Consider the following 26,730-nt stretch of genomic DNA (forward strand, 5'->3'; position numbering starts at 1 on the left):
ACTTCCTGCAGAGTTGGAGTGCTGTCCTCCAAGATGTAGTATTAGCAAGGAACCAACAGTTAATATACTGTGTTGGGTCTCCAGTAGCTAGAATGTGCAGATCTGGGAGCCAAGGGATAGAAGTAAAATAAACTTTTCTAATCATCACTTTCCTTTATGAAATTTGTGCTTCCTGTCCTCACAACCCCAGGCTCTGCCAGATTAGAGGCCCTGGTTCCCAGGGGGCACAGTGGAGAATGCCTCAAACAGAGGGCACAGTATGGGTTTCGCCTAATTTGAAGCTACAACCATCACCTGGTTACTTTGGACTCCTCATGCTGGCCAACAAGCAAGCAGAGAAAGCAGGTACTATACCGGTGAGAGTGTTCAACCCTGAGTACCCTGAAGAGCTACACTTGCTGTTATACAGTGGGGCAAGGAAGAGTATGCCTGGAATTCAAGGGATTCACTGGGGCATCTCTTTTTATTGCCCATTGATTGAACGACAGTCTACAAACGGCAAGGCAACTAAGGGCTCACCACTTCAGGGATGAAAGTTTTGGTCACTCCACCAGGCAAACTACCCGGAAAAGCTGAAGTGCTGGCCAAAAGCAATGAAAATCTAGAATGAGTGATGAAGGAGGGAGGGGATGAATACCAATTACAGCTTTAAGACTAGTTGCAGCAGTGGGAACTATCATTAATTCCACTAATCCTGCTCTATTCTGTCTTTGAAAGAAAATATGGCTGGCCACTAATGTGAAGATTCAGCAACAAATTGGGCTTAATGGAAGACATAAATAGATCTGAGTGGCATAACAGTGGGCCATATCGCATACCCCTCACTACCACTTCACATCCACTCGGCCTCAATGCATTGGCCTCACCTCCTGTCTGTGCTGTGGGTCTTTTACTTCTTGTGCTCGAATTTCTCTGATAAGGTGTGAAATGCCTTAGGGACCCACTCAGATCTGCATATGTGCAACTTGAGGTTTGAGGAAGGTAACACCCCCCAGAGACAACCTTCAAGCTGTGGTTAAATGGTAATAGATTCATTTTTTGTCCTCCTGATCCAATGATGTACAACTATGAGAAGTAGTCTATGCTCCATAAAAAAGTCCCAGTGGGATGGAACTTTAGTTCTTGCCATGGTGACCAGCAGGAAAATGCATCTTTATATTAGCTTTATCTAATTACATATTTTAATTTCATTTGTTCCCCACTTCTGCTCCCTGGAAACATTTTCCAAATAAACTACCTGCATGCAAGCCCTCAACTCAAGGCAGGTGTCAGCAGCACATAAGCAGCATGTTTAATCAGGGAGTGTAAGAAGAAAAGAAGGACAAGGATAGAATTCCTGAGACCCACCAATTATAAGAGTGGAGTGGAGGAATAAGAGCAGGTGAAAAAGTAACCAGAGAAATAAACAGAAAATCAAGAGAGACATTTCCCAGAAGCCGAGGGAGGAGACAGAGTCAAGAAAGAGAAAATGCACAGTGAACCCCATTAATTATCAAAGAGAAACCAAATAAGACAGGGCTGGAGAGAAAAGTACTGGTCCTTGCTGAACTTGTTGCAAGCAAAGCCCATGAAGTGATGGAGGAAGAACTCAGATTACAGTTAGCAAAGCACTTAATAGGAGATGAGGAAAAATAGATAGAGGGCAAATTATCTCTTAAAATCGTTAATTAGAAATGAGATACATAGAGCAGTAGGAGGGAAAGAGGAACTTGGAGTTAAAATAGAAATTTGATTTTTTCTTTTTCCTTTTTTTTTTTTTTTTGAGGCAGGGTCTTGCTCTGTCACCCAGGTTGGAGTGCAGTGGCATAATCACAGCTCACTGCAGCCTCAATCTCCTGGGCTCAAGCAATTCTCCCACCTCAGCCTCCCAAGTAGCTGGGACCACAGGTGCATGCCACCATGCCCAGCTAATATTTTTTATTATTATTTGTAGAAATGAAGTCTCACTATGTTGCCCAGGCTGGTCTTGAACTCCTGGACTCGAGTGATCCTCTCACCTCAGCATCCCAAAGTGCTGAGATTACAGGTGTGAGCCACGGTGCTTGGCCTTGATTTTGCTTTAAAAAGAAGAAAGTCGGTCATGTCTATACACTGATGTGAGGGTCAACAGAGGGGAGACACTGAAGGCAGAACAGAGCTAGTGAGTGGTTGATGTGGTATGGATACTGTGTCTAGACTGTGGGAAGGGAATGAGGCCTAGGGTATAAATGGAGGGAGATCTTTGGATAAGAGGGGGTGTACTTCATCCACTGGTGAGAAAAAGGTAAAGAGGAGGACACAGGTATGTTTCTAGGTAAAGGAAGCAAGAAATGGGCCAGTAGCTCAGAACACTCAGATATAATATATGAAAGTCAGAGAGAAGAAGGCTGAGGATGGGATCCCAAGGAACACCAGCAGCATGCAAGATATAGCAGAGGAAGAGGTACCAATAAACGGGACTGGGAAGAAGCCTAGAGAGGCAGCAGAAAAACTGGCCCAATCCTTTAGAAGCCAGGAAGGTTATAAGCACACATGCTCCATAGAATTGAATGAGAATTGTTAGCACTGGAAGGGGAAAGAAAAAGAAACTGGATAGAAGGTTACTAAGACCTTCACAAAAAGCCAGATGGGTTAAGGGGTGTCCTACTTCTCAGAGGCAGCACTGGCCCCACCACCCCTTCCGGGAATGCTTTCTCTCCTTATTTCAGGGCAGCACTTTCTTCTCGGCCATCCCTCAGTTCAATGATTGCTCTTCCTTTTCCTCTTCCCTTGCTCTTCTTCCTCATCTCACGCCACAAATGTCTGTTTCCCAGGATGATGTTTTCAGTCCTTCCTTCTCCTTATGACACACAATCTTTTTATGAGACCTCACCTACACCCATGGACTAACACTGAATACCAAACGCCAGCCCAGATCCCCTCTCAACTGCAGAGCCATGCACCCAAATGCCTGCCAGACATCCCCATCTCAGGGGAAGAGGAATGGAGAATTAACAAATGTATACATTAAAAAGGGATAAAATTCTAGATCGTGATAAGGCTTTGAACAAAAAGAAAATAGGGTAATGGGATAGAAAGCGATGGAGAGAATAAAGTTGATAGTTTAGATAATGTGCTTGGCTGCACGAATCATCTGAATCCTGAGGCGTGAGCCTTGGGCAGATACATGGGAAGGAATCTTTTAGGAACTGCCTAAGTCAAAGCCTACAGGCTGAACCAAGCTTAGGAGTTCAAAAGACAGAAAGGAGGCCAGAGCAGCCAGAGCCCAGGGAGAAGGTGGAGAGAGAGGAGTGAGGAGTAGCCAGAGAGCGGGACAGGGGCCGAGTCATCCTAGCCTTGCTAGAAACTCGCACTTTATTACACGTATTAATAAGCCATTGGAGGATTTCAAGCATAGCGCTGTTACAATCTGATGTGTGTTTTTAAAAGATGACTCTTGCTGCCATGTGAAGAATGAAGTGGCCAGGCCAAGGCCCAGTAAGGCATCACTGCAGTCATCCAGGGCAGGGTTCCAGAGCTTGGCAGCAATGGAGAAAAAGAAAAGTGCCGTGCAAGCAAAATGCCAGGGCTTGCAGCAGGATGGATGTGAGGGTTGAAGAAGATGGGATCAAGCTCCCCGGGTTAATCAGTGGGGCAGATGAAGTAGGACCATTTAATATGATGGGGAAGACTGAGGGAGGACAAGGTTTGGGAGAAAAATGAATTTAGTTCTGGTTAGTGGTGACAGTGTTGGTGGTGGTAGAATCAGAAGAAAACAAGAATAATGTACAGGAAAACTTTATTGCTTCTATGGAGTCTTTAGGGAGATAAATTATTTAAAATCATGTTTCATCAGCACTGTAAGAAAGGGAAAAACAAGAAGAAAATCATGTTTTTCAATTTAGGGTATATTTATGGAGTTATTGAGGAAAATGTTTTGTTTTGATTCCTAATAGTGTAACTGAAATCAAGCATAAGAGATGGGAGTTAGCTTGTATATTGAACAAGGTCATCAAAACTTTGTCATCGTTATTATCTTCCCAATCACTGATTTGTTTTTAAATTGCTCCATCCTAAGTTGTTACATCACTGTCCAATAGAGCAGCAACAAGCCTCACAGGCTACTAGGCACTTGAAATGCAGCTAGGCTAAATTGAGATGTGCTGAAAGTATAAAATACCCATCAGGTTTGAAGACTTAAAAGACAAAAGAACAGAAACTTTATCATTAACATGTTTCATGTTGATTATATTTTAAACAATTTTAAAATATAATGAGTTAAATAAAATGTTAAAATTAATTGCACCCGTTTATTTTTACTTTTAGAATATAGTTACTAGCAAATTTAAAATTATGTGTGTGGCTTTCTTTTTGTTTCTATAGGATAGCACTGCTGAATACGCTGAAATTATTTAAAAGAATAGTGTGTTGCTTTTAAACTATTCTTATTATACTCCCATGGAATTTACTAATACCTCACCTAAGTTTTGTTTTGATCAATAAAATTCCAGAATGTAGGAGTACATGATACAAAATTATTGATTTTTTAATTGGTAGAAGATGTATAGAAGGTTGGAATTTGCATAATTTTTATAGGCATGCCACTTGAGTTTGTGCTCTGATACATATAACATAAAACCTATATAATAATGAATCAATCAAATGAGGATTTATTTTTCTGCAGTGACAGGTGCAGAGTTGCTGGTCTTAGTTCAGCAGCTCCAGGATGCAGGGATGAAGCCTCTGTGAGTCTCTGGGGCTTTGACTTAAATTCCCCAGAAGGTGGCTGCAGCTCCAGCTATCACACATCACCTGACTTTGTTCCTCATTGAAAAAGTTCTCCCAGAAGTTTTACCAAATGACTTCCTTTCACAGCTCATTGGCTTAGAACTATGTCATATGAAGGCTAAGAAATGTAAGTTTCTAGTTAGGCAAAGAGACATCCTACCACAAGGGCTGGAAATATCCATTATCCTGCCAAAGCTGTGTCACACTGAGAAGTATTCATTGACTGATTAAAAATTTTTTAACTTTTATTTTGGAATAGGGTTCCATGTGCAGGATTGTTATTAGGTAAACTGTGTGTCACGGGGGATTGGGGTACAGATTATTTAGTCACCCAGGTAATTAGCATAGTACCCGATAGATTTTTTTTATCCTCTCCCTCCTTCCACCCTCTATCCCCAAAGTAGGCCCCAGTGTCTGTTGCTAACCTCTTTGTGTCCATGTGTTCTTGTTCTTTAGTTCCCATTTATAAGTGAGAACATACAGTATTTGGTTTTCTGTTCCTGTGTTAGTTTGCTTAGTATAATGGTCTCCAGCTCCATTCGTGTTACTACAAAGGGCATGATCTCCTTCATTTTTATGACTGCATAGTATTCCATATTGTATATGTACCACCTTTTCTTTATCCAGTCTACTGTTGATGGACATTTAGGTTGATTTCATGTCTTTGCTATTGGGAATAGTGATACAATAAATATATATGTGCATGTGTCTTTATGGTAGAACCAATCATATTCCCTTCTGAGCTGAATGGTAATTCTATTTTAAGTTCTTAGAGAAATCACCACACTGCTTTCCACAGTGGCTGAAATAATTTACACTCCCACCAGCAGTATATAAGTGTTCCTTTTCTCTGCAACATTGTCAGCATCTGTTATGTTTTTACTTTTTAATAATGACCATTTTGACTAGTGTGAGTTATCTCATTGTGATGCAAATTTTGATTTGCATTTCACTAATGATTAGTGATGTTGAGCATTTTTTCATATTATTGTTGGTTGCATATATGCCTTCTTTTGAAAAGTGTCTGTTCATGTCCTCTGCCCACTTTTTTTTTTGTAGTCCCAGTTCATATTCTGAGAACTGTATGACTTCAATCAATTTATTTCATCACCTTACATTTAAAATTTATATCATGGAAAGGAAAATTAAAATCAAAATACTCTTAGGGAAATAATTGAGAGAAAAGACTTTAAAACAATTGACAATTTATCTGAAAATGTAATATTTGGAAAGGTAATATATTCCTGCTACATGTTCATGAATACCAATCAAGATCTAAATAAAAGTTTTATAGCTATGAGTTTCTCCTCTAAATATCTTTCCCAAAAATAATGTAGAATTCATTCATGGTGTCTCTATTTAAAATTAATAATCATCCTCTTCCCCAACCTCTATTTTCACTCTGTCTTCTTCTCTGCTAGTAATAAAGTTTGAAATTGAGAAACCCATACAATGAAAATGTACTTAAGTCTCCAGCTTCTGGAAAGCAAAATTATTTTACTACATTTGTTATAATACTTAGGGTAAGACGATTTCACCATTCATGGTTCATATTTCTGGTCCAAACTTCTTCCTAAAAATTTGGTCTGTTCATGTCCTCTGCCCACTTTTAATGAGGTTGTTTGTTTTTTTCTTGTAAAGTTCCTTAGAGTCCCTGGGTATTAAACCTTGTAGGAGGCATAGTTTGCAAAGATTTTACCCTATTCTGTATGTTGTCTGTTTACCCTGTTGACAGTTTATTTTGCTGTGCAGAAGCTGTTTAGTTTAATTAGGTCCCATTTGTCAACTTTTGCTTTTGTTGCAATTGCTTTTGGTGTTTTCGTCATGAAATCGTTGCCAGTTTCTATGGTGTTGAATGGTGTTGCCTAGGTTTTCTTCCAGGATTTTTATAGTTTTAGGATTTACATGTAAGTCTTTAATCCATCTTGAGTTGATTTTTGAATATAGTGTAAGTGAGATGTCCAGTTTCAATCTTCTGCATATAGCTAGCCAGTTATCCCAGCACCATTTATTGAATACAATGTGCTTTTCTTGTTGCTTGTTTTTGCCAGTTTTGTCGAAGATCAGATGGTTGTAGGTGTGCAGCATTATTTCTGGGCTCTCTATTCTGTTTCTGTTTTTGTACCAGTACCATGCTATTTTGGTTAGTATAGCCTTGTAGTATAGTTTGAAGTCTAGAAATGCGATTCCTCAGCTTTGTTCTTTTTGCTTAGGATTACGTTGGTTATTTGGGCTCTTTTTGGTCCCATGTGAATCTTAAAATAGTCTTTTTTCCTAATTCTGTGAATAATTTTATTAGTAGTTGATAGGAATAGCATTAAATCTATAAATCGTTTTGGGAAGTATGGCCATTTTAATGATATTGATTCTTACTATTCATGAGCATGGAATGTTGTTCTATTTGTGTCATCTCTAATTTCTTTGAGCAGTGTTTTGTAGTTCTCATCGTAGAGACCTTTCACCTCTCTGGTTAGCTGTATTCCTAGGGGTTTTATTCTTTTTGTGGCAATTATAAGTGAGATTGCATTCTTGATTTGACTCTCAGCTTGGATGTTGTTGGTGTATAGGAATGCTGCTGATTTTCGTATGTTGATTTTGTATCCTAAAACTTTGCTGAAGTTGTTTAAGAGATTGAGGAGCTTTTGGGCAGAGACTCTGAGGTTTTCTAAGTGTAGAATCATGTTGTCTGCAAACAGGATTAGTTTGACTTCCTCTCTTCCTATTTGTATGCCTTTTATTTCTTTCTCTTGCCTAATTGCTGTGGCCAGGACTTCCAGTACTATGTTGAATAGGAGTGGAAAGAGAAGGCATCCTTGTTATGTTCTGGTTTTCAAGAGGAATGCTTCCAAATTTTGACAATTCAATATGATGGTGGCTGTGGGTGTGTCATGGGTGGCCCTTATTATTTTGAAGTATGTTCCTTCAATGCCTAGTTTGTTGATGGTTTTTAACATGAAGAGATGTTTAATTTTATCAAAAGCCTTTTCTGCATGTATTGAGATAATCATGTGGGTTTTTAGTTCTGTTTATGTGATGAATCACATTTATTAATTTGCATATGTTGAACCAACCTTGCATCCCAGGGATGAAGCCTACTTAATCATTGTGAAATAGCTTTCTGATGTGCTGCCAGATTCAGTTTGCAACTATTTGGTTGAGGATTTTTGCATCTATGTTCATCAAGGATCTTGGCCTGAAGTTTTCTGTTTTTGTATGTTTCTGCCAGGTTTTTGTATGTTTCTGCCAGGTTTTTGTATCAGGATGATGCTGGCCTCATAGAATGAGTGAGAAAGGAGTCCCTCCTCTTCAATTTTTTGGAATAGTTCCAGTAGAATTAGTACCACTTCTTCCTTATATAGCTGGTAGAATTCAGCTATGAATCTGTCTGGTCCTGGGTTTTTTTTGGTTGATATGCTTTTTATTACTGATTCAATTTTGGAACTCGTTATTGGTCTGCTTAGTGATTCAATTTCTTCCTGGTTTAGTCTTTAGAGAGTGTATGTGTCCAGGAATTTATTCATTTCTTCTAGGTTTTCTAGTTTGTGTGCATAGAGGTGTTCATAGTAGTGTCTGAGGACTTTCTGTATTTCTGTGTGGTAGGTGGTAATGCCCCCTTTGTCATTTCTGATTGTGTTTAGTTGGATTTTCTTTTTTTCTTTATTAGGCTAGCTAGTGATATATTTTATTAATTTTTTCAAAAAGCTAATTCCTGAATTCAGTGATCTTTTGTAGGATTTTATGTGACTCAATTTCCTTCTGTTTAGTACTAATTTTGGTTATTTCTTGTCTTCTGCTTCCTTTGGGGTTGGTTTGCTCTTGTTTCTCTACTTCTTCTACAGGTGATGTTAGGTTGTTAAATTGAGATCTTTCTAACTTTTTGATATGGGTGTGTAGTGCTATAAACTTCCCTCTTAACATTGCCTTAGCTATGTCCCAGAGATTCTGGTATGTTCTATCTTTGTTCTCATTAGTTTCAAAGAACTTCTTGATTCTACTTTAATTATATTATTTACCCAAAGGTCATTTGGGAACAGGTTAATTTCCACGTAATTGTTTGGTTTTGAGCAATTTTCTTAGTCTTGCTTTCTAATTGTATTTTACTGTGGCCCAAGAGAGTGGTTGCTATGATTTCTGTTCCTTTTTATTTGCTGAGGATTGTTTTATTTCTGATTGTGTGGTCAATTTTAGAACATGTGCCATGTAGCAATAAGAAGAATGTATAGCCTGTTGTTTGGGGCTGGAGAGTTCTGTAGGTGTCTATGAGGTTCATACGATCCAGTGCTGAATTCAGGTCCTGAATATCTTTGTTAATTTTCTGCCTCAATGATATGTCTAATACTTTCAATGGGGTGTTAAAGTCTCCCACTATTATTGTGTGGGACTCTAAGTCTCTCTGAAGGTCTCTAAGAACTTGCTTTATGAATCTGGATGCTCCTATGTTGGGTGCATATATATTTAGGATAGTTAGGTCTTCTTGTTGAATTGAATCTTTTACTATTACATAATGCTCTTCTCTGTCTTTTTTTATCTTTGTTGGTTTAAAGTCTGTTTTATCTAAAATTAGGATAGCAACCCTGCTTTTTTTCTGTTTTCCATTTGCTTGGTAGATTTTTCTCCATCCTTTTATTTTGAGCCTATTTGTGTCATTGAGCCTAGGTGAGAGGAGTCTCTTGAAGATAGCATACCACTGAGTCTTGCTTCTTTGTTTAGCTTGCCAGTCTGTGCCTTTTAATTGGGGCATTTAGCCCATTAATGTTCAAGGTTAATATTAATATGTGTGAATTTGATCATGTCGTCATGCCGTTAGCTGGTTATTATGCAGACTTGTTTGTGTGGTTGCTTTATAGTGTCACTGGTCTGTGTACTTCAGTGGGTTTTTGTAGTGGCTGGTAATGATCTTTCCCTATCATATTTAGTGCAACTTTTAGGACCTCCTATAAGACAGGTCTGGTGGTAATGAGTTTTCTCAGCATTTGCTTGTTTGGAAAGGATTTTTATTTCTCTCTCACTTATGAAGATTGGTTTGGCTGGATATGAAATTCTTGGTTGGAAATTATTTTCTTTAACAATATTGAATACAGGCCCCCATTCTCTTCTGGTTTGTAGGCTTCCTGCTGAAAGGTCTGCTGTTAGCCTGATGGGGTTCCCTGTGCAGGTGACCTGTGCCTTTTCTCTAGCTGCCTGTAGTATTTTTCTTTCATTTTGACCTTGGAGAATCTGATGATTATGTGTCTTGGGGATGGTCTTCTTGTGTAGTATCTTGCTGGGGTTCTCTGTATTTCCTGAATTTGAATGTTGGCTTCTTTAGCAAGATTGGGGAAGTTTTCAAAGATGATATCCTGAAGGCTTATTGGCACTCTTACTCCATCACTCCCCCTTTTCCTGTGTGCAGAGCTGACTATGTTGAGGAAAAAGAATCCAGATCATAAAACATTTGTTCTACCAGATTCCAACCACTACTGTGTTAATATCTCTCAAACCTGCCAGGTAGATTTGCTTTCAATAATACTCCTATCATCAGATAATTCTTTCAAAGTAAAATTATAATATGTTTTTAAAGGTACACTATAGCCATATGTATTGCAACTTCACTGGAGATGAAATGCTTCACCTAATGCCAAGAGAATATCAGGTCACTTTCACTCAAAAATGTCTTCCAACCTCTTACAGCATGGCTCTTTGTTATGCACTCAAGATTACAAATGGAAAATAGAGCCTTGCCCTCAGAGAACCCATAGGCTAGTGAGAAGGGTCAGGGGGAACAGACATATAACATGCACAAATATTTGACATAATATTTAGCATGCTTATTGCAATAAATTTGGAAGTTCTAACTATCATTGGGTTGGTTTCAGGGAGCAAAAAGAGCTTATCATATACATAGTTATATGTCCTTGACAATAATATATAACACATTGCAGTGTACTTGGTGTGCATGGGCATTTCACTGCAGATAGTGCACACATTGCCACATTTGCTCCTCACAACCACCTTTGAGGTAGGGGCAGATATTATGCCCATTTTAAAGATGAGAAGACTAAGACTCTCTGGTACCTTGTATTGCTCCTTTGCAGCCCTTTTCACAATCATGATGAAATACATAATTGCATGATTATGTACTCACCATCCATTCTCCCTGCTAGAGAGTTAACTCCATGAGGGCTGAAGCCACATCTGCCTCATTCTCCACTGTGCCTCAGGCCTGGCTCAGTGCCAGGCACAGAGTGGACACTAACATTTTTCTGCCCAGTGCACATATTAATAATTAGATCTAACATATAAATGTGTTTCATGCACCATTCCAACTCTATTTTGTTGATAAAGCCTGCCTGCAGAGCTAGGTTAAGACTGTTTCTGGGACTGCAACCAGATGAAGCTAGCAAAAGGACTGTGATTTATCAGTGAAGTCTGTTTGAGGCATGAGAGTGGGAAATCATAGCACATGCGCTCTAGAGTTTCCAGCTCTGAATTAGATTTCATGAATTCAGTCATGAAGCTCATATATTATGCTGCTTCTATATTAATCATACCAAATGCCCAGTACTAAATAACCAGTAAATAAACACTTGCTTCAGTTAACTGACTTTATCAGGTGGCTAACGGTCAGGCACCAAAAGCTAGTTTGGTTCGATAAAGCTCATCCTCCAAATGTGCCCATCCAAAGCATTAAAAAATCCTCTGATAGTGCCTTACTGCCACCAAACTATTCGAATAGCCAATCTGGAATTTATAGATGGGACTCGTGGACCCCCCGCAAAAGTCTCAGAGAAAATTGATCAAATTCTGCGTTAGCCTGGCAAGAGGCATTTGCCAACTTTTCATTTATTTCTTCATCTTCAAATGGAAACAAGGCTATCTCCCAGCCTCCTGAAATGTTGTGAAGAATAAGTAATAAACAAGCATTTGTAAAGCAGTTGACACAAGCTGAAGAGCTCACTGGCCGTGAGCAAGTGAGAATTCATAAATCCCATTCCCATCAATCCATTCATCTTGGCTTCTCCCTTTCCATTTACTTACTATCATTTATTTTTAATCAGAAAATACGTTACTTCAGCTCAGAGGGTTTTTTAACGATCTCATAGAAAATCTGACCAAAAGAGATCAGGTGTGGGCTATGAAAAATGCATTTACTGCCCGTTGACTTGGCATCCAAATTACTCAAGCCCAAGCTATTTTCACTTATCCTTGGCTCCTCAATTGCTACCTGTATGCAGTCCAGGCATTCAAGAGCATGTTGATGATATTCTTTCCCTTCAAGGCCTTGTATATGGTTGCAGTCAGACCCTTGCACCAAAGAAGGAAGAAAAATGACACAAAGGAATAAAGAAAAAAAAAGCAAATCAATAAACGAAATGAAAAGACAGAACTCATAAGCTTGGGTATATGAGTGCCCCCACGTGCATTGACACATATGTCTTTACATGGCTGTTCTTGCTTACCTGACCTACTGTGGACACTCCCAAAGATGGTTTATATGTTGAATGTGTCTGGGTTAGTGCCTGGTGTTGAGTAAGCATTCAATAAACTATTGTTTGCAATTGGAATTTGTTTCAAATAAAACAGCAGTTAAAACTAGATCTTTACCTAGAACTGACACATTCTAAAATAATGACTATTTTATATGAATCCTTAGCATTTCTGTTAGTTGACAAACAGAAAAATCCTCTGCCCCCAACTCCTTACCCTATGACATGTCATAAAAGGTTTGTTAATTGTTAATTTCCCAGTAGGCACTGAGAAGGTCCAAAGAGGCAAAGGAAAGGTAAAGCTTTGAATGCCATGAGAAGGGGGTTCGACTTTACTCTGTATCCCCTGAGGAGCCATCAGAATGTTTCGAACATGAAAAATAAAATGATCAGATCTACGATGAATGAAAATTTTACTGATGATATGGAGGATGAATTAGAGAGAAGAAGCTGGACTTAGGGACACTCATTAGAAAGGAGGTTGATGGCAGTAGTTAAGGAATGTGGCTGAAGTTAGGTGAGCAGAGCAGAGGAGATGGTGAGGATGGGGTCAAGAGACCAGCATGGCTGATGAATACATAGATACGGTAGACAATCAAGATAGAAACTAAAGAATGAGAAGAACAACTGGCATGCATCAGGAAGAGGCAAGAGGCCTGGCAAATGCTGGCAACATGAGGGAATTAATGGGCAAATCACTTTTTATGTAAGAACAACCCAAATGGTAACCTTGCATTCTTCCATAGTATAAAATTAAACTTCTACTTTGAATCAATAGCACATCTTAAATTTTATCACGTGCTGGAGGAAGTATGAATACACAGGTAGACGAAGCAAACTGCAACTGCACATTCCGATTTGATCCACAGCCCCACATAGACCTGATGAAATTGTTTAGGCACTGGCTACCTTGGTTAACCAGGGCCAAGGAGCAGGAACCCTCAACTGAGCACTTGGGTCCACAGGAGAATTTGTAACAGGGCAAGAAAATCTGCTGTCAGTGAAGTGTCTTATAAAGCAATTTCATGGCATATCCAGCATATCCTACAGTTGATTCAAAGAGCAGAGAAAAGGAGAAGCTAATACTTATCTTAAAATGTTAATCCATTTATTTTCACATAGGACTCATCATAGAATTCATTATGATTCAAACTGAATTTTCTCCTAAAATAATTAACCATGTATATTAAAAAATTTATTGAATTTTCAATTTTTATCTTGTCAATTTGAAATTCTATTTTTGTCATTTGTGCAATTTTGTATAATTAGCTTATATCTCTACTTTGTTCTATATCATTATACTGTTAATGATTGTGGCCTTAAAAGTAATATCCAAGAAGGAAATAGAAACCTCTCTTGACTCTGGGTAAATAAAATGAGGAATCTCAATCTCTCTTTTAAGTACAGTGATCAGTTTCTAAGCGCCTGCAAGAAAGCTTAAGAGTTAGGGGGAAAAATGCATTTTAATATGAATATGTTTCTACAGCACCTTCAATAGATGCTTCAAGCCAACTGTCACTGACTTAGCAACAATATTTTCTTGAATAAAAAGAATATTTCTATGTCAATAGATTTAATATTTTATTTTTCTGTGGAAGATCCTAAATCAATTTTGTTATTTAGTTGGCATAAATGCTTTTGAAATATTATTTGGATAATTGCATAAGTTAAAATAGAAAGTTAGTATGAAAATTCATAATTAACTGAAAATTACATCAGCTGGGGTAAAAGCATTATCAATAACCTTATGAATAATTTTTTAAGGTTGCATTATGCTAAAAGAAAAAGGAAGATAGAAAGAGAGAGAGAAAGGGCGGAAGGGAGGGAGAGAGGAAGGAAGGAAGGAAGGAAGGGAGGGAGGGAAGGAAGGAAGGAAGGGAGGGAGGGAGGGAGGGAGGGAGGGAGGGAAGGAGGAAGGGAGGGAAAGGGAGGGAAAGGAAGGGAAGGAAGGAGAAAGAAAGACTATACAAGCTTAAATTGTCCTGAGGTATTAAGGTGAATAATTCACTTGTTCATCTTACTATTGCATTAATCTCTTTAATAAAATTATTCCTAACAGTTTATTTTCTAAATATCCAAATACAAAATGATTTATTCTGGATTTTTTAACTTTATTTTCTATAAATATCTTACAATAGACTCCCTTTGTTCCAGACTATTTTTTCAAGGATGTCTGTATAGTAAACACCTTTGGAAGATAGAAAGGAAGTCTTTCTCCAGAGGACAGAACAAGTTTGGTTACTGCCGGCATAATACAGTGTCTCTCTTTCTCTGGGGAAAAGTTCAGGCAGGTTTATGTACTGTGTATAATACAAGAGCTGGATTCCCTAGGTTCAGGTCTCCTCATCTGTGTTTGTACTTAGGGATCCCAGCTCACTATATGCATAGTGAGCCTGTGGACTCCTCCACATTGGCCATGATGGTCTTGGCAGCACTTGCCCACGAGGGACTTGGCAACATAAAGTTCATACTGTTTGCTATGTGGTGAATTTAAAAATTATTTATCTCTGACCCAGGAGTCTCATGTCTTCTGCTACTTTTCTGAAACTGTGGCAGGCTTACTTGCTAGCTTGCAAGTAAGTTAAAAATTTCAGATCATGGACAGCTTTTGGCAGTAAGGATGAGATGCAGATAGAGACATGGCTTTCTTGGAGAGAAGAGATAAGGGGTTCATGGGACAGGTTAGGGGAGGTAAAAAGACATCCTGAGATATAGTTGTCATTGCTTGTACCCAAGTGGTAGATGACAGAGGAAGGAGGAATAAGGATCTCTGATTGTCCTACCTGTAAATGAATGATATAGGCGGAGTGACAAGAAGTAACACTGAAACAAGCTATCTGCATGATACTATGGTTGTTTCTTACTCTCCTTTGGGCAAAAGGAAGAAGGAATGTTTTCACAACAAAGAGGCAGCAAGCCCCAGACCTGAACAAAAAGGCAAAATGACTGTAGCAGGGAATCAGGGAGCCTCCAAAGATGAAAAAGATGGTGTCAGCAATAAGGAGAGTGGGCTCTGGGTGGGCCAAAAGCATTGGAAGTTTGTTGGTTGATACGGTTACAGCCACCACAACACTCAAAAATCGAAGTAAATGTGCTGTGTTTACTGGCACAAGGCAGCTCTCTCCCTCTGCACCCCCTCACCCCTCCCTTACCCTCTATCCTGGCCTCAGCTACTTCAAGGAAAAAGATGATTGAGAGTGGGGCCAAGGTCTCCCTGTCCCCAAGAAGGACAGAAGGGCACATGCACCTATCTGAATACACTAGAGAACTTTGGGGGACTCAAACTTGCATGGCTCTGTTGGACACAAGAACCTTGGTCATCATCTTACCCTGTCCTGTGAGGCACAGGGGCTACCAAATTCATCTGACAAGGTTTGGGCAGGGCTTGTGACCCTGTGCGGAGGATCCTTTGGGATGATTCCTTCTACTGCTGTTGTAGTTTCCACCACAGAACGTAAAGTTGGATTGATGTTTCCCATGCCTGTACTACTCATGCTCATAAATGCCAGATGATATTATCTGGATTGGGAAGAGCCAGATATAGAAAAGTGCTAGTACTTGTAGGGCCCCGCAGTCCTAATATGATGCCTTTGAGCTATAAGTCTCTGTGACTAATAGTTTCAACAATTAAAGTCTCTGCCAAAGGAGGGCAACCTCCACCTGGAAATGCCTCTTGGGGTTTAGGGAGAAATTAAACTTTTTTTAAAAAATGTTGTTAATTTTTAAAAATAATTTTTATTAATAGATAATAATTGTATGTATTTATGGGATGCATGTGATATTTTGATACATGCATACAATATGTAATGATCAAATCAGAGCAATTAGGATATCTATCACTCAGACATTTGTCATGTCTTTGTATCGGGAACGTTAGAAATCTTAGAGCTATTTTGAAATATGCAATAAGTTGTTGGTAACTGTAGTCACCCTACTCTGCTAGTGAACACTAGAACTTATTCCCTCTAACTGTGTTTGTACCCATTAATTAACCTCTTTGTCTCACTGCTGCCCCCACCCTGCCCCCACCATCCAACCCTTCCCAGCCTCTGGTAGCTACGATTCATTCTACTTTCTACCTCCATGAGATCAACTTTTTAAAAACTTTTAATTTTGAGATAATTTTAAATTCACCACAGTTACAAGAAACAGTACAGACAGATCTAATGTACCCTTTACCTAGTTTTCTCTTTGGTAATAACTTGCAAAACTGTAGCACAATAACCACATCATAAACCCCTTTTTCAAAGCAGCTGTTAGCTTGCTAATGGGCTGTTGGTCAAAGTGAATGCTTGACCCATAGAGGCTTCGTGAATCTCTGACTTGATAGCCCACTTTGAGTGGGTCAACTCAGACTCAATGACTAACAAGGGAAATAGAATATTCCAGAATGCAGCTAGCTTGGCTTCAGCAACATCTAAGTTTACGATTTAAAAAGAGGCACCTATCTCTTTGGGGAAACTTTATCTTCCTCTCCACTGACTGAAGTAAAGCTGCTGGCTCAACAGGGCCCACAATTCACAGAGATTTTCCTAAATGCCTGGGCCTTGTTCACATATGGTTCAGTTAAGCTGAAACCCAGTGGTGACCATGGGGCTGTTTAGCCTCAGCATCAGCTACATAGAACTGAAGATGGTGTAGTCACTGCTCATGGGCAAAATTCAAGCCTGTTCTCTTGGAAAACACTCATCTTGACGAACCTTGCCATATTTTTACTAACTCTTGGACAGTTGCCAATGGCCTAGCTGTTTGGTCTGCCACTTGGAAAACTACAAATTGGCAGATTAAAGACACCTCACAGAAAGAGTGGGGACAAATCACAGCTGCTGATTGAAGTATCTGGGTCACTTATGAAGATCGCATGGCAAAGGCTCATTCTCTGATGAGACCAGCTGGAAGGGAGCTGCTGATGGAGCCTGCGCTGCTCAGATTTCCACAAGGGTTGCCTGGATCCATCATCCCACCGGAAATGGCAGCACAGCCCCCACACAGACCACAGACAGGCCACAGAGCCAAGGACTCAGTGCTTCTGATGCAGACTTAGGGCTGCACGCCAGACTGTGACTCCTAGACTTGACCTCTTCAACTTTCAGTGAGGGAAGCCACATTGCATGAAGCGTGGCCCTGCATGTTCCTGGCAGATTGATGACAGTGGACCTTTCCTCCTGGAGCTATCAGTGGTGCCTCACTGCTGTTGATACTTTTCCAGGCTTTGATGTTGCTGTTCCTGTCCAATCAGCTGACTCCAGTCATGAACCTTTCCAGCCTTTGAAATTAATCTGTATTATGTGTTCAGCTTTTGAGACCATTTACAATCAGACATTGGTGCCCTTTTTATTGCAAAAGCTACTAAAAAATGGGATTGAGAATTAAGGCATCCAACTTTCCATGCTCCTACCATCCACAGGCATCTGAGATTGCTGAGCAGTGGACTAACTTCCTCAAAAGTCAACTCAAAAAGATTTCTGACTCCACTACCCTCATCTTCTCCTGGTGTACATACCTTCATAAGTCTGGTCACCAAATGCAATTGCCTCCTGAAAGAGATCATCCTCTCTCAGCCATTTCCTGGATAATGGTTAGGACAAAAAGGGTGGGGAGTATAGAGACCTATTTTGGAAATCCAGGATTCTACCCTGACCGTTTCTGGATATGATATGTCTTTCTTCTCCTAACAGAAATCTCAGGCCAGCCCCAAAGTGGCAACACAGCCAAGAGGGGTTCTGGGGAATTCTAAGTTAATTCTGGCTCAGTTCCTTGGATTCTCTTCCTAGACTGACATGGTCAATCAGGTTGGCCTCAATTCACTTGCCAGGGTTGTTATGGATGATAGAATTTCCCTAGACTTCCTCTTTGTGTGCCAAGACAGAATCTCTGCAATCACTAATACATTTGCCCATAGCTAGATTAACATCTTAGGCCAAATGGAAAGATCAATACAGAAACTTAAGGAGAGAGTAAATTACTTTTGTAAGGTCTATGCTGATGATCTCTGGGATTTGTTCAGTTGGTTGGGTCTGGGACCCTGGGGGACATGGATAATGTCAATCCTGCAGGTTGGCCTCTTCCTGATGCTTGGAGTCCTACTGATAGTATCCTTAATTAAATGCTTTCTGGGACAAATCGACTGGGTTTGGTCCCAGGCTCACTTGTTCATATTAATCAGAGTGGTGGAAGGAATGGCATATCCATTGGAAAATTCACCAGAAACCAAGACAGTATGGAAACAAGGGGTAGATTTTGTTAGAGACAATTCTCCATGGGTCTCTCATGTTTCTGCATGTCTGTCAGCAGAGGCATTGGCCACCTATTCAAGGATGTGAAGATAGCAAAGGGCCTTTGAAGAGACAGTGTCTCCCTCCAGGGCAAGGGGCAGGTTTGCTGCACTCTAATATAATAAAGATTAAATCCTCCTTGGGGCAAAGCTTGGGCAGATTTGCTTACTGTCCACTATAAAAGATTCTGGTTCTCTAACCTCAGGTTTCCTCAGCTGTGATGAAAGCCACCTAAGTATCCAGCATCTTCCTGGACCCCTCTGCATTGCCCCGATGGCACTTGGAAGACCAGGGGACCAACAGAAGCATGATGTTCATGCCACAGCTGTGTCACGAGTGACGAACTTTGGGTCTCAGCCCAGGAATCTGTGATTTCTGCCAGCATCCACAAACTTTGGCAGGTTAATTTGCAATCTTGACAAAAAATTCTCAGATGATCTACAGTTTTTGACTGCAGATTTTAATATTTGCCAAAGCAAAAGCCCTAGATTTTCATTTTTTCTTATTTTAAAAACTCTTCTTGTCTGTTCTCATTGGTCTACTCATTCTAATGAATTTTAGAATCAAATTCTTCCCCTTCCCAAACTCTTTGGGATTTATACTGGAAACACATTCAATTTCTAAATCAATTTAGTGAGAATTAGTATCTTTTAATAAAGTTTTATCCCCTGGGAATATGGTATGTCTATCTCTCTGTTTAAACATTATTTTATGTTCCCTAGTGATATTTTCCCATTTTCTTCACACAGGTCCTATACATTTTGTGTTAAATATATTTATAGCTTGTGTGTTGTTTTTTTTTCCTAAGGAAAATTGAATAGTTTTATATTTTATTTGTTTAATTAGTTGGTGCTAGCTTAGGGGGAAAACATTTTTGCACATTTATTTTGTAGCAACCTCACTAAGGTCTGATAGCTCTCTAGTTGCTTAGATTGGGATTCTAGTTCCTTAGATTGGCATTATTGTTTTGTCTCTAGAAAATTACTAAATTAATAAGAGCAGGCATCCTTGTTCCTGATTTTTCATGGTCTTTTACTATTATTTATAAAATTGATTATATGTTTGGAATAGGCTTTTTTTCACGTTAATAAACCATCTTTTTGTTTTTTGAAATTATTTTAGAAGCCTTTATTTGGAATGAATCTTGAATTGTATTAAAGGTCTTCCTAGCACCTGTCTAAATCATCATGTCTGTAACTATAATCCATAGAATACTCTTTTGGCCAACATTTATAGATGTAGGCTTTTAAAAAAAGGATTATGTTGTCAAATAAGTTTAGGAAATGCTGTCTGTGGCCACTTTTAAAACTTACAATGTATATCATCATATTAAAGTTTCAGAGTAATGCTTGAGCAAAGAAATATGTTTAACTTTGTTAACCCCCAATTTCCCAAAGTTACTTAAACATGGATTAGTAAGCTTTCTCAGATCTTGCCTTTCTCAAATATCTTATTGTACATCCATATATAAATGTCAACTCAGCACATAATGGAATTATCTTCCTACAAATTATGTTTGTTGCCCTGCCTCATGGTGCCATAAGCTGAATGTGTGTGTCCTCCCCCTCCAAATTCACATGTTGAAGCCCAATCCCCAATGTAATGGCATCTTGGGCAGGGGCTTTGGGAGTTAAACAAGGTCATGAAGGTGGAGCCCTCATGAATGGAATTAGTGCCCTTATAAGAACAGGCATGAGAAAGATGGTATCTCTCTCTGCCATGTGAGCATGCAGCAAGGTGTCCGCCTGCAAACCAGGAAGAGGGCCTTCACCAGGAACTGAATTGGCCAGCACTTTGAACTTGGACTTCCCAGCCTCCAAAACTGTAATAAGTAAATTTCTATTGTTTAAGCCGCTTGGTCTATGGTATTTTTGTTATAGCAGTCTGAACTAACGAAGACATATAGTACTCCATACTGGAGAGAAAGGTTCTTCTCAGCAAGCCTCATTCTTTTTTGCTTTTTGAAAACCTATTTTTTTCTTTTTTAAAAAATCCCATGGCAGCATATTAATTTTTTTTCTACCTGGCAGCAGATCAGATTCTTTTGCCATGACTGAAATTCAGGATTTAACCGAGATATGCCTATGTATTGATCTCTTTTTATTAATGTTGTCTGGAACTTAAAGGGCCCTTTCAACATGATGTCTTTGAATATTCTGTTGCTCTCACCTGCTGTCTTTCAAAACTGTGAAATATTTCTATATTGATATCTGTTTTCTGTGCTCCCTTGTCATTATTTTCTTTCTTGTAAGTGTCTTTTCTGCTACCTTTGGGAAATGTTCCTCAAGCTTTCCCATCACATTATGAATTTAGTTTTCTATAATCTGCTCATTATTCCATCTCATTTCATCTTTATAGCAAGGCCTTTATTTTGCATTCTTTCCCTAGCTTTGCCAGCTCTTTTCGCATCTCTGTTCCTTGTCATCTTATCACCTCAGCTTCCCAGCTTGTGTCAGAGACTTATGTAATGGTTAAATGGCATGTAGTACCTGGGCTTCAATATCAAAGATCTGGTATGGAGTGGAAGACACTGTGAAAAATTGGAGGGCACATTCCCATCTGAAGTACCAATCAGACCAGCCAACCACTGCCACTGGGGACTGATGTTGCCAGATCTGCTACTTTTCCAAGAGAATCCAGAAATATGGATTTTAAAATGTAAATTCTATTGACTTTAACACATGATAATATTCCACTTTTTAAAGAATACTACTTGAGCCATTTCTGTGAGCCAGATGCAGCCCACAGGCCACCTGTTTGCAAATCCTAATGCTTAGGAATATAAAGCTCTGCAGAACTCTAAGCTGAAGACATCAGGTTTTAGAGAAAACAGTATGAATTCAATTTTGGACATGCTCAGTTAGAAATAAAATGGTGAAATCTCCCAGTCAGCAGTTGAAGATATGTGCCCAGAAAATACCTTTGCATTGTTCTAAAAATCCAACCACACCCCCGACATCCAGAGCTCATGTCCCTGACATCTCTGATGATTTTGACACTGTTGATATCCCTCCCCTGACAGCAGCATGGTCTAGGTTCCAGGCTCTGTGCTAAATAATTTACATGCAATATCTCATTTAAACTCACACACTCCAAACTCAGGACTTAACTACCATTACTATTTATGAAGAGTAAAATAAACAATAAAAGCTATTAGCCTGTTTGGCCAGGCACAGTGGCTCACGCCTATAATCCCAGCATTTGGGAGGGCAGGGTGGGTGGATCACTTGAGGTCAGGAGTTTGAGACCAGCCTGGCCAACATGGTGAAACCCTGTCTCTACTAAAAATACAAAAGTTAGCCAGGCATGGTGGCATGCACCTATTGTCCCAGCTACTTGGGAGTATGAGACAGGAGAATCGCTTGAACCCAGGAGGCAGAGGTTGCAGTGAGCCGAGATTGTACCACTGCACTCCAGCCTGGGAAACAGAGCGAGACTCTGTCTCAGGAAAAAAAAAAACAAAAAAAAAAAAACAAAAACTATTAGCATGTTCAAGGTCAATTTATATTTTAGAAATATGTGGATCAGACTGCAGAAATAGGGTTACACTAAAACACAGCTCAGAAGGCACGTAGGTGCACACACACTCACACAGTTCTTCAAGGACTAACAGAATATAAATATCTGGCATTGTTTTTATAGCAGCGCATGGTGTAGTCACCATCAAGGAAAGACAGGGAAGACCCCAAATTGTTGAGAACACAATAACCTTCCACACAGGATGGTGATAGGAAATGTGGGTGTGGATCTCATGAACCTGCGTCAGCAGCACCGTGAGACTCCCTAGGAAAGACACTATTGGGGTACCCCGGAAATTGTAATAGAACAAAGAAAAGAGCACGTGTCTTCTGGTGTAGAAATGCCAATCTATTCAGACTCTGTTAGAACCCCTGGAAACTGCAGGTTCACTGGGGGTAGTAAATGGGCAAGTACAGAGCCCCAGTGCCTTCCCTGTTCACTAAGCAGCATCTTGACCGGAAGACAGAAAACAGCTAAGCTTCACTTCCTTTGTGTCCTGTGTGAGTGTCCTGGGCTAGGAGCAGTCAGTCTGTGCAGCCTTGTTGCTTGGACTGCTCTTCTGACCCTTGTACATATCCAGGAATTTGAGGCCTATGATCCAGAAAGAGAGTCAATAATTATCAGAATAGTACACAGAAGCTCAGAGGAGGAAGCTACCTGACGTCACACAGCTCATTCATAAAGTGCTGGGATTTCAACCCCTCACTGCCTAACCTCTGCTCCTCCAAATCCCCCAGCTTCCTGAGGCTGCAGCATCCAGATCTCCATGGATCAGTCCTGTCCCATCACCTGCCAAGGCAGATCCATTTGGCATTTTGCAGGTACCAGCAGGTGTGGAGGGAAGCCTTATCCCAGAAGTCTCCTGAGTGTATGCCCTGGTTCCTGCAGTGAGACAAAGCCAGATGGGTTGGGGATGGGAAGCAATATGTCCTGAAGGTCAACACACTGGGAGACTCATAATGAGCCATTGTCAGGTTGTCTCCCAGGAGACTTGAAACTATAAAGAAAACAGATCCAAGAGCCTTCTAGGAAAGGAGAACGTTTAAAGGATGAAAGGCCTCCGTTTTTCTCTTTCCCTCTTGTCAAACATCATTTGCTAAACTCTGATTTTTAGCAAAAGCAAGTGTTTTATACCCAAAGTCTCTTTTTTTATTAAATACATCCCTGGTTCTTATATTTACAGCCTGAGATGATTTCGACATGGTATTGAAATTGTCAAGGGAAATCAGTTAAGGAGACAATGTTAGAAACAGATTGTCTGAGCTGATGGCTTGAAGAAGTTATTTCAAAGCAAAACAGCAGCAATAAAGAGGAGATGGGCAGCTGTGTGTGAGGAAGGGGAAGACAGAGGAGAAGGCATGACATTTCCTAGCAGCAGGGTGCAAACCCATCACAAGGAGGTGGCAGACAGCCCACACTGAAGAATTCTGAGCTTCAGACCAGCAGACATCACCAGACTCCAGACATCAAATGAGATCATTTATGTATAAGCCCTTTGAAGATATAAAGCATTCAGAAGCTTTAAGGTGTCATAATTGTTGCTACTATTGTTACTTAATCAGTGGTGCTGGGTGTCTGTCTTTGGGAGGACACTTTCAGACCAGAGGTGAATGACAAATGTCTTTAATACACAGTTGGCCTCTTTTCTCTCTTATTTGTCATCCCCAGCACATGATCAGACTGTGAGACTAAGCAAGACCGATGCTCTATATTAATGATCACTATCTATCAGGGGTACCCAGTGATTCATAGTTTGCAGAGCATTTTCACTCACATCATCTACCATCACCCCACAGCAAGGGAGTCAAGGTTGGGATTGACCAGCCCCAAGGGCAGCCCAGCCAAGACAGCATGAGCTTCAGAGTCCTCTCCCCAAGGGCAACGACAGAATCGTCGGCCTCTCCACTTCCACCTCGCCAAAACAAGGACTCTGCTCTCTTGGTTGCTCTGAGATAATCCATCTTTGGAAAGCAGAAGACAAAGCGGTTGAAGAGTGGGCAAGTTCATCAAATCTTCATACTTTGGAGGGCCCTTTAGCAATCAGAGAAGAAAATGCATGCCAGTGCCTTCTTCCTTCCTCCCACAATCTCACACATGGTCATCCTTGCATCTTAAAAACACCAGGGCCATTCCCCCTTTCTTGTTTTTATTTGTCTGCCTACCCCACCATACTGTTTGCAGCTTGAGGGGGCTTATTTACTGCAGTTAGCACACTATCTTGCCTTAGGAAGTATTTGATAGAAGATACTGAATGAGTGAATGGTTTTTGGCATTGCTAAGTTGTTCCACTGGCCATTGGATTTCAGTATCTGGGTCCTTGATGGTTGACCTTTTCCATACTCCTACAGGGGGTACTGTTTTTGTCATTCCCACCTTCTTGGCTGAACCTGATTTTATTCTGGCATTTCCCACTCCCACACTCTTCTGTGCTTGTGGGTCAACCTCGTACCCAGCTCTAGAGATGGCTCCTGATTAGTCCAAGCTCAATATTTCTGTTTGCATCAAAATCATCTGGCATGCACATTGAAATGCCTATGTCTGGGCCCTGTCCTTAGTAATCAGACTCACTAGGCCCTGGGAAACTATACTTTATGAGCTCTGCAAGTAGTTTATTTATTTGGTCAACTTTAGGGTTCCTGGTCTAGGCTAAGTGATCCATCAGCCCCTCAGCAGATGTCACTGGTTCAGGACAGCACCTAGCCCTGGCTGGTCTCATTAGACTGAAGGGAAATATAAATGTTCCATAGTCCAGGGAGAGGTTTTCTCTCAAACTCTCCAGCTGGATATGAACAAGGAAGAATCTACATTGTCCTTAATGCTACTGCCACCACCTTATACTCATGAGGGGAAGCAGCCTGAAGATCAAGCCATCCCCTGAGGTTAGTGGAGAGAAGAGAGAGAACCTGCGTCCTTGATGACAACAACGGGACACTGAGTCAACCTACCCTGGAGCTTCTCCTAAGTTAACCTTCTCATTGTGTGAAGTAACCAATGCCCTTAGTGCATAAGCCACTGTGAGCCAAGGTTCCTATTACTTGCTAAAATAATCCTGATTAATCCAGCTCCTGGCAGGCAGTGGCTGTAGCACATCTAGATATCCATCTAAGCAGGCAAAATCCAAATAGTAATCAAAATAGTTAATACTCACTGAGTGTTTGCCATGCCAGGCACTGTGCTGAGTGGCTTGCGTTGATTGTTCCATTATTCTTCATAGCCATCCTTGTTAGGACAAACTGCACCATTTTGTAAGCTCCCCACTATTTCACAGACCTTGGTCAAAGTGAAACATTTCATGGGGGTTCAGGCCATGAGAAACATCCTGCACAACCACCTGACCACAGGGCGGACAAAGGCCCAACTAAAGAAACATTTCTATCATATCTTGCTGGACAAAGATCCAAGGAACACCATGATGACATCCCGCCGGAACAAGGGCCAGAACCACCTCAACATGGGAACATCTTATCAATATCCTGCCGGGCAGCAAGCCATACTGCCAAGATGCCTCCCGCCCATACCTATAAGTACCCCCAGCCTGTAAGCAGTGGTAGGCTCTGGCATTAGGCTGGTCCCCAACTTCGGTAGGTTTTATGCTGGACATAAAGCCTGCATTATCTGTTGAGTTACCCTCTTTTGTGTGTGTGTCTTTCTTTAACCCTCGCCTTCCCTTCTAAACCTAACTGAGGAAACTGAGGAAGGGAGCTTTTAAATAACACCCCCACCCCCGCAAAGCAAGTAGCAAAGCCAGGATTTGGATCCAAGAGATCTGACTTCAGTGCTTAGCCTATTAACCACTGATCCAAACTGAGTTGCTGCCTGTTGAAGCCCACTGGTGTTCAAATCATTACTTTTCCAAGGACGGCAGGACTAAATTTCATCCATAGGATTTTACTGTCCAGTAAAATTTGCTGAAGTCCACCAACCTCAGTGCTAATCCATTCCAAAAGAGAGAAAATGCAGCTTCCCATTAGAAAAACATCAGCAGGGCTAGAAGGCTTGGGTGGGGGTTCAAGTCAGTCCCACAGAGCTTGAGTATGTCATGTCCAGTCCTTGGACACTAGAGGATAGAGGGATTGGGGAAGGAGCAATTGGTGATCTTTTCTGTTCAGATCCTCATTCCGTGTAGATGGTCTATCAGTAACTAAGTAACCTCAGCTGCAATTCAGGACCCAGCTACAGATTTCAAATTCACCTACATGGATGAGCATAAGTAGGGAATTTGAACGATAAGTAAACATGTTCCAATCACTGTAAAAGGCTCACCTCTGTCTCCTTATTTCTTGAAGTGAATTAACTTTGAATTGATTTTAGAGGAGACCACACTTTAAAAATTGAACAGAATGAAACATGTATCTGTCTCCAAACAGATACCAGTATATCCAAATACCAGTCCCCAGTACAAAAATATAAAGCCAATTCAATCAGCTAGTGGAAAAAAAAAGAAAAATCAGCCAGTTTTTGTTTCCCATATGTTTATTATTTTTTAAAAATCCAAGCAGATAACCAATCTGTGACTTTTACTTTTCAACTAGCTACTATGGTAGCTGAAAAATGATAGCAAGCTTATTTAAAAAAAAAAAAAAGTAGCTACATCTGCTGCTAACATGCTCATAAATGTTTTACAGTTCTCAAAGTACTTTGATGTGTGATACTCTGGTTGAGCTCAGAATATTTGTGCTTCTGACACCTACTTTAGCCTGGGCACTGTTAGGCGTTAAGGCTTT

General features: G+C 40.3%; 1 long non-coding RNA gene across 3 annotated transcripts in view; it reads right to left on the bottom strand.

Moving 5' to 3' along the window:
* Nucleotides 1-25,335, bottom strand: part of LOC129014186 (uncharacterized) — a 167,511-nt gene extending 142,176 nt beyond the window's left edge. For 2 of the 3 annotated variants that reach the window (XR_008494160.1, XR_008494161.1), the window contains exon 1: nt 25,155-25,316. This is a non-coding gene — a long non-coding RNA (uncharacterized LOC129014186). Of the gene's footprint in view, nt 1-25,154 lie in introns of all 3 variants that reach the window. The other variant, XR_008494162.1, reaches the window with a different exon arrangement.
* Between the last annotated feature and the right edge of the window lie 1,395 nt (nt 25,336-26,730).

Source organism: Pongo pygmaeus, chromosome 16, assembly GCF_028885625.2.
Source record: "Pongo pygmaeus isolate AG05252 chromosome 16, NHGRI_mPonPyg2-v2.0_pri, whole genome shotgun sequence".
In the NCBI taxonomy this organism is placed as follows: Eukaryota; Metazoa; Chordata; class Mammalia; order Primates; family Hominidae; genus Pongo; species Pongo pygmaeus.